The sequence below is a fragment of the Gavialis gangeticus genome, unplaced genomic scaffold (genome assembly GCF_001723915.1).
Source record: "Gavialis gangeticus isolate Ggan-Ray unplaced genomic scaffold, GavGan_comp1, whole genome shotgun sequence".
Classification (NCBI taxonomy): domain Eukaryota; kingdom Metazoa; phylum Chordata; order Crocodylia; family Gavialidae; genus Gavialis; species Gavialis gangeticus.
In genome coordinates, this window is record NW_017729032.1 from 244,690,138 (window position 1) to 244,695,861 (window position 5,724).

Here is a 5,724-nt window from a genome sequence, read left to right on the forward strand (position 1 = left end):
ATCTATTGCAACTTCATCACATCCAAAATATTGATAAATTTCTTTCAGCATTAAAAAGAATTTCAACCCATGTGCTCAACAACGATCATCCCCAAAACTTCAAGAATAAACCACAGCAACTTTTTATATTAAATCCTTGTTTTGCCTTCCAAAACTGCAAAAGAATCCAATTGAAACTTCAAGTACAAAATACCCCAACAATTGTTGGGGGTTTTTTAACATGAAATCCTCATTTAAAAGATGATTGGTCTTCCAAAAAAGAAAAGAAAAAATCAGATCAGAAAAAAAAATCTAATCTCAAGGTTGCATGGAGGTTAAATGAGCAACAACTAAAACAAAAAGCTGCATCACAACTCTACTGATGATTTTTATTGAGAAAAATTAATATGTTGACATGCTCTGATGTGAGTTTTGAGTGCAGCTGATTGACAGTCAGCCCAGCAGTAGAAAACATGTGTTCTGCAGGCACGGAGGATCCTGGGATGCAAAGGTAACTCTTAGCCAATTTTGCAAGCCTAGGAAAGCGGTGCATTGACTTTCCACCACTCCAACGGATTGCACTTCAACAAGGGGCAGGGCTCTCGGAAGTAACTTTCCAATTCATTTTCTACCGCATTCCCATCAGTTTTCTTACTGTAATCTTCACCTAAAAGCATGGCGATAGCACTCTTCTTAGTTTCACGCAGTTTTTTCACTGCCGGCGCAGTCAGTTCAGAGGATTCAGCCGCAGCACTCGGAGCAGCTTCATTTTTCAAGAAAGACGCAAGTTTGCATAAGCTTTGATTTGGCAGCAATCTGGATATCGGGCAAAAGAAACTGCAGGTGCTTGTGGTGGAGATCCAGTATGGATGCTATTAATGCAGCTCTGTTTATTATGGCGGGATCATTGGGTTTCATGCAATACTCCAGAGGACAGCAGACTTGAAATCAACTATCTTTCTACTTTTGGCAGCAGTTTCGGTTTTTAGGTGAGTGTTGAGAAGACTTGCAAATGGGATAAATATTTTAAATGGAGGCTGAATGCTCAGCAGACATGGCTGTTGTGGCACATTTTAAACTCAAAAAGATAGGTAAGATATGCTCTATTAATTGCCATTGCGCATCCTGCAGCTCAAACATCTAAACATCATATAGCTTCATAAACGAGCGATCTGAGAGCACCGCCGTTGTTGGCCACCTTTGCTCACTGAGTCTCTCAAACATTTCATACGCTGAATTCCAGTGAGTTTTACAAGACTGAATCAAGGGGTTATGCTTAATCTGATACTGCGTTTGTTTCCTGTCGGGTGTTTTAGCAGCAACGGAGCCAGGCTGGAAATGTGCAACTAGCCTACTGGCGGCCGCAAAAACATGAGCGACGCTGCCAGAAAAGCCATCATTTATAGTCAGCTGCAATATGTGAGCAAAACAGTTTACAGAGTCCCACGCAACATATCTCGGCATGTCGGTGAGCACGACATTGCTCACATTATCATGAACACATGCCAAGATACGGTTTTCCAGGCCCCATCTCTCTACTATAGGGTTTAACTTTTCAGCAATATTTTCTGCTGTGTGTGGTTCTAGCATACTTTCCATCTGGAGCACAGCTGACTGAAGCTCCTAGTTTTCAATGTAATGACAGGTGATGGTCATATAGCTTTCTGCATTTACTGCTATCCAACAGTCAGTAGTGAAAGCTACTTTATTGGCTTTCCCCAGTTTTCCCTGCAGACAGTTCACGCAGGTTTCATACCACTTCTCCAGTTGTGCAGTCACAGTTTGTCTCACAGGCACATGGTGTTCAAGTTCCACAAAACTCATTAATGCACGGGAAACCGGCACCCTCAATAACACTTATAGGCAGCATGGCTTCAGTTATCACGGAGCATAACAATTTGGTCAGTTTTTCAGCACGCTGTGTATCACATTTCCTCGCACTGCCAGGAATGAATGTAGGCATTGTTGTTTGCTTCTGATCTTGCCTTTCACTTGAAATAGCAGGCTGCATCTGCTTAAGATAGTTCAGCATTGCTCCAGTGCTGCTCCCGTACCTAAGCTCCGTAGTGCATAACTTACACCTGACAGCATCTTTGATTTTTGTGAAATGATGCCACACCAGGCTCCTTTTTGACCACTCGATCTTTAACCTATGGGTGCTAGTCTGGAAAAGCGGTACCAGTAAAACACATGGTCGTTCACACAACATACTTTGAATATCTGATACAGTGAACTCCACCCCAGCAAACATGAGCTGTGTTTCAAAAAAAACCACACGGGTAAGAAAGCCATGAGCACGTACATGCTGAAAGATGGAGTGCCACCCTATAGAAATCATTTGACTAATCCATTTTAAGTGTTAATTGTAAAGCATTGCTGATACCATTATGGTTTAACTGTTTCTTTCACTTCCCAAGTTTAGAGGCGGCGTCCTGCAAATAGAAGCAACTCTGGGAATGTAACTCCTTTTCAGGAGTTCCTCTGACTCTTCCTTGCACCTCCAGCTCTTGCCGGACTTTCCCGCGGCTACACATTCACACCCCACTCCAGCCTGTACCTTGCCTATGGCCATGTTGTCTCTGCCCTGCTTCTCGTGCACTTGGCTCAACTCAGGTGTTAAGGGTCCCTTGTCCCCTGATTGTCCTGGGGACAGCATCAGCAGCTCTAGGTTCACAGACCCATCCTCAGCAAACTGCTCCTCAGCTGTGCTCAGGGTCCCTGCCCCTGTTGGAATGGGAAGAGCATCCACAGGTTGGAGACCTCGCTGGCATATCAGCCGATAGATAGATAGATACTGCTCATTCAAAGGCTTTGTTAAAGCGTTGGCCAAAGCAGGCCTGATCAGTGAACCTGAATGATGCCTGAACTCTGCACATAACTAAAACTTGCCACGTGGCCCAGACAATGGTTGTACAAGCTGAAGAATAGTTCAGCTCTGGGATGATAAGGCAGAGATGGGAACCCCCAGAGCAGGATGAGGAGGAAACCCATGGCACGGGATGGTCAAGATATTGGTGTAATGTGTTTCAACCACTGTAGAAAAGGATAATTAGAAATCAAAGGGACTTTGCTTGGCCTGGGGGAGCTTGTGTGGTGTTGTGCCAATGCCTTTTAATGGGCATATGTGCATTAACACCTTGTCTCTTAGACCACAAGTGTTTTAGAGTCATGCCTTGTAGGAAATAAACCTGGTTGAAACTTTGCCACTGAATTAAATCTGTGGTCATTCTTTAAGACAAGATTGGTGTTGGCATCTCCTGGCTTTACCTTTCCTGGCACTGTAGTCCCTGAGATTTCATGTATGGCCATATCTTCAAATTCAGCTAGATAGAAACCAGCTATAAAGTTGTTATACATTTTCCATCACTAACTTTGTAGCTCTTTTTATATCTGGATGGACATTTTTATGGCATGATAATTACTTGGCATGTGTGACCAGTGTGAACTTATTGCACTTAGTGTATTGTGCAATGTGTGCAATATGTGACAGGGGCCTTCAACCCTGACAACATATCAATGACATCAGACAAGGCCAATAACAAAGGTTATGCTAATGCCATAGGCAAAGCCCTGCTACTCCCACATGCTGCTATGTGCCTAAGTCAGCCCCCAGGCCTAAATGTATAGGAGAACAGAGAGATGGAAGAGTCAAAGTCCCACGGGTCGTCTAAGGCCATCTATACATTACATATATTACAGAATTTAGTGGTAAATTGTACAAAAAATTTAGATTGCAGCCCCAAACCTGCCACATGAAAAGTCAGACCAGGTACAAGAGCAAAGCAGTTATCACACCCCATTCACTGGTGAACTGCACAACACATTTACACTTGCCACATGCAAAAAGTAATGATCAAACCATAAAAACGGCCATCGCGCTACCAAGAGAGCAAGCAAGCTGCTCAGCTACTGCTTGAAAATGTGCAATAACTCTATAGCTGGTTTCTATCCAGGCTTCATTTGAACATGCAGCAGGGTACTTCTAATAGACCTCCACAGCTATGATGCTGGAGATGAGCCCATGTCTCTGCCTTTGCTCGGAAAGGAAACCATGGACATTGCTCCCTGCAGGATGCTGCTGCTCCATCAGAAGCCGTGTGGTAAAGGAGGAGGAGGAGGGAACAAACAGAGCCACTTGCTCCAGGGGCTGAGGGTGGCTTTTAGAGGTGCCACGAGAACAAGCAATATGATGAATCAATCCTTAAAAGACAGAACAAATGAATTTTCCACTGATGGGTGAAGCTACTAGAAGGGGCACAACCGCCACCTCTTACCTGCCCCAGGAAAGGGCCCTGTTTAGGGAAGCAGCCCAAGGAGCTTTCATCTGCTGATGAGTCCCATGTCTCCTCCATGTCTGGTGAATCTGCAGTAGGACAGTAACGCTCATTGCAATCACAGAAACTGCCAGTGACCGCTCCTGCATAGCCACTGAGCTTCCTAGAAAGCCAGTAGCTGGTTAAAGCTGTGCAAAGCCACCACAACCTTTGTCCAGGTGGAAAAGGTGCCCAGGAAAGTGAGAAGACGATAGGCAGAAAGAGAAGCACAATAAGGAAAGCTTGCTGGTCTGAGTGTGTTTATGCAGGCAGAGTTTGAGAAAAGTAGCCAATGGTGAAAATTCAGTTCTGCAAATCACCCGTAACTGGCAGCTATAGCAATCATCATGGAGAAAGTGATGATGAATATGCAAGTAACAAAAGGCATACAACAGTTTGGAAATAAAGCAAGGTTGGACTACTAGACTGCTGAGCTGCTAGACACCTCTGAACATCCCAGCAAGACCCCAGATGACAGACCCCAGCCCCTCACTCTGGGGGCTAAACAGCCAGGCAGGCACCAGCATCCAGGCCCCTCAGTACCTTTACCCAGGCCCCCAGCATGTTACCTGGCTCTTAGTGGGGCAGGGGCTCCTCTTTCAGAATAATAATCAGCTCATCCTGAGGTCCGGGGGTTTCACCCCCTCTTGCCTCCTCCTCGGGCATGTGCCCAGGATGGGGTGGAGGCTGCTCCAGGCCAGAGAGGGGTTCTCTCAAGGCCATGTCCTCAACCTGCCCATGTACTGTAACCTGGGGACAAGACAACCATGTCACTGGGAGCTGGGACAGATGGGGCTGGGAGGGAACAGCCCCAGACACACGGAGATGGGGAGGCAGTATTCATGTGGGGGTGAAACTCACCACCCTCTGCCTGCCCCAGCCAAAATCCCTTGGCCAAGTCCACCGTCTCAGCACAGGTCTCTGTGCCAATACCCCACTCCCAGCTCTGCATCCCCTGGGGCAGAATAGCCAGGGCTTGAGCCAGCACCACCAGTTCCAGGATCTACTCCTTGCTGCAGCGCTCTGCCAGCACTGGCAGAGATCCCGCAAGTGGCTGCAAACCTCGTGCAGCCCCTTGGAGTAGAGAACCCAGGCCAGGGGGGCTGACCCTAGAGCCGTGCTTGACCACACAGGCCAGCATAAAGATGCTCACCTGCCAGCACTGCACAGACTCCTCGAGTGGCTCCTGCTTGACCACTGGGGCTGCCAGGTATTTTGAGGACACTGTGCCTGTGTCCACAGGGTCCTGCTTCTCTGTCTTCACCACAGGCTGCTCTGGCACCGGGAAGGGGAAGCCTGCAGCTGGCACCGGCTCCAGCTCAGCAGCCATCTCCTCTGGATATCAGGGCTCCTGGCTGTGGGAAGGAGACAGCGGGTGTTAGCATGTAATGTTGGGCCAGGACCATGACCCAGCCCCTCGCCCAGCCCCACA

At 47.1% G+C, this 5,724-nt stretch overlaps 1 long non-coding RNA gene across 1 annotated transcript; it reads right to left on the minus strand.

The window, feature by feature from the left end:
* Positions 1-212: 212 nt before the first annotated feature.
* On the minus strand, positions 213-5,012 carry LOC109303490. Its single transcript, XR_002099145.1, has 4 exons — positions 4,862-5,012; positions 4,254-4,342; positions 2,537-2,703; positions 213-2,143 (listed from the first exon to the last, which is right to left on the minus strand). It is a non-coding gene; the product is annotated as an uncharacterized LOC109303490 (long non-coding RNA).
* Positions 5,013-5,724: the final 712 nt, after the last annotated feature.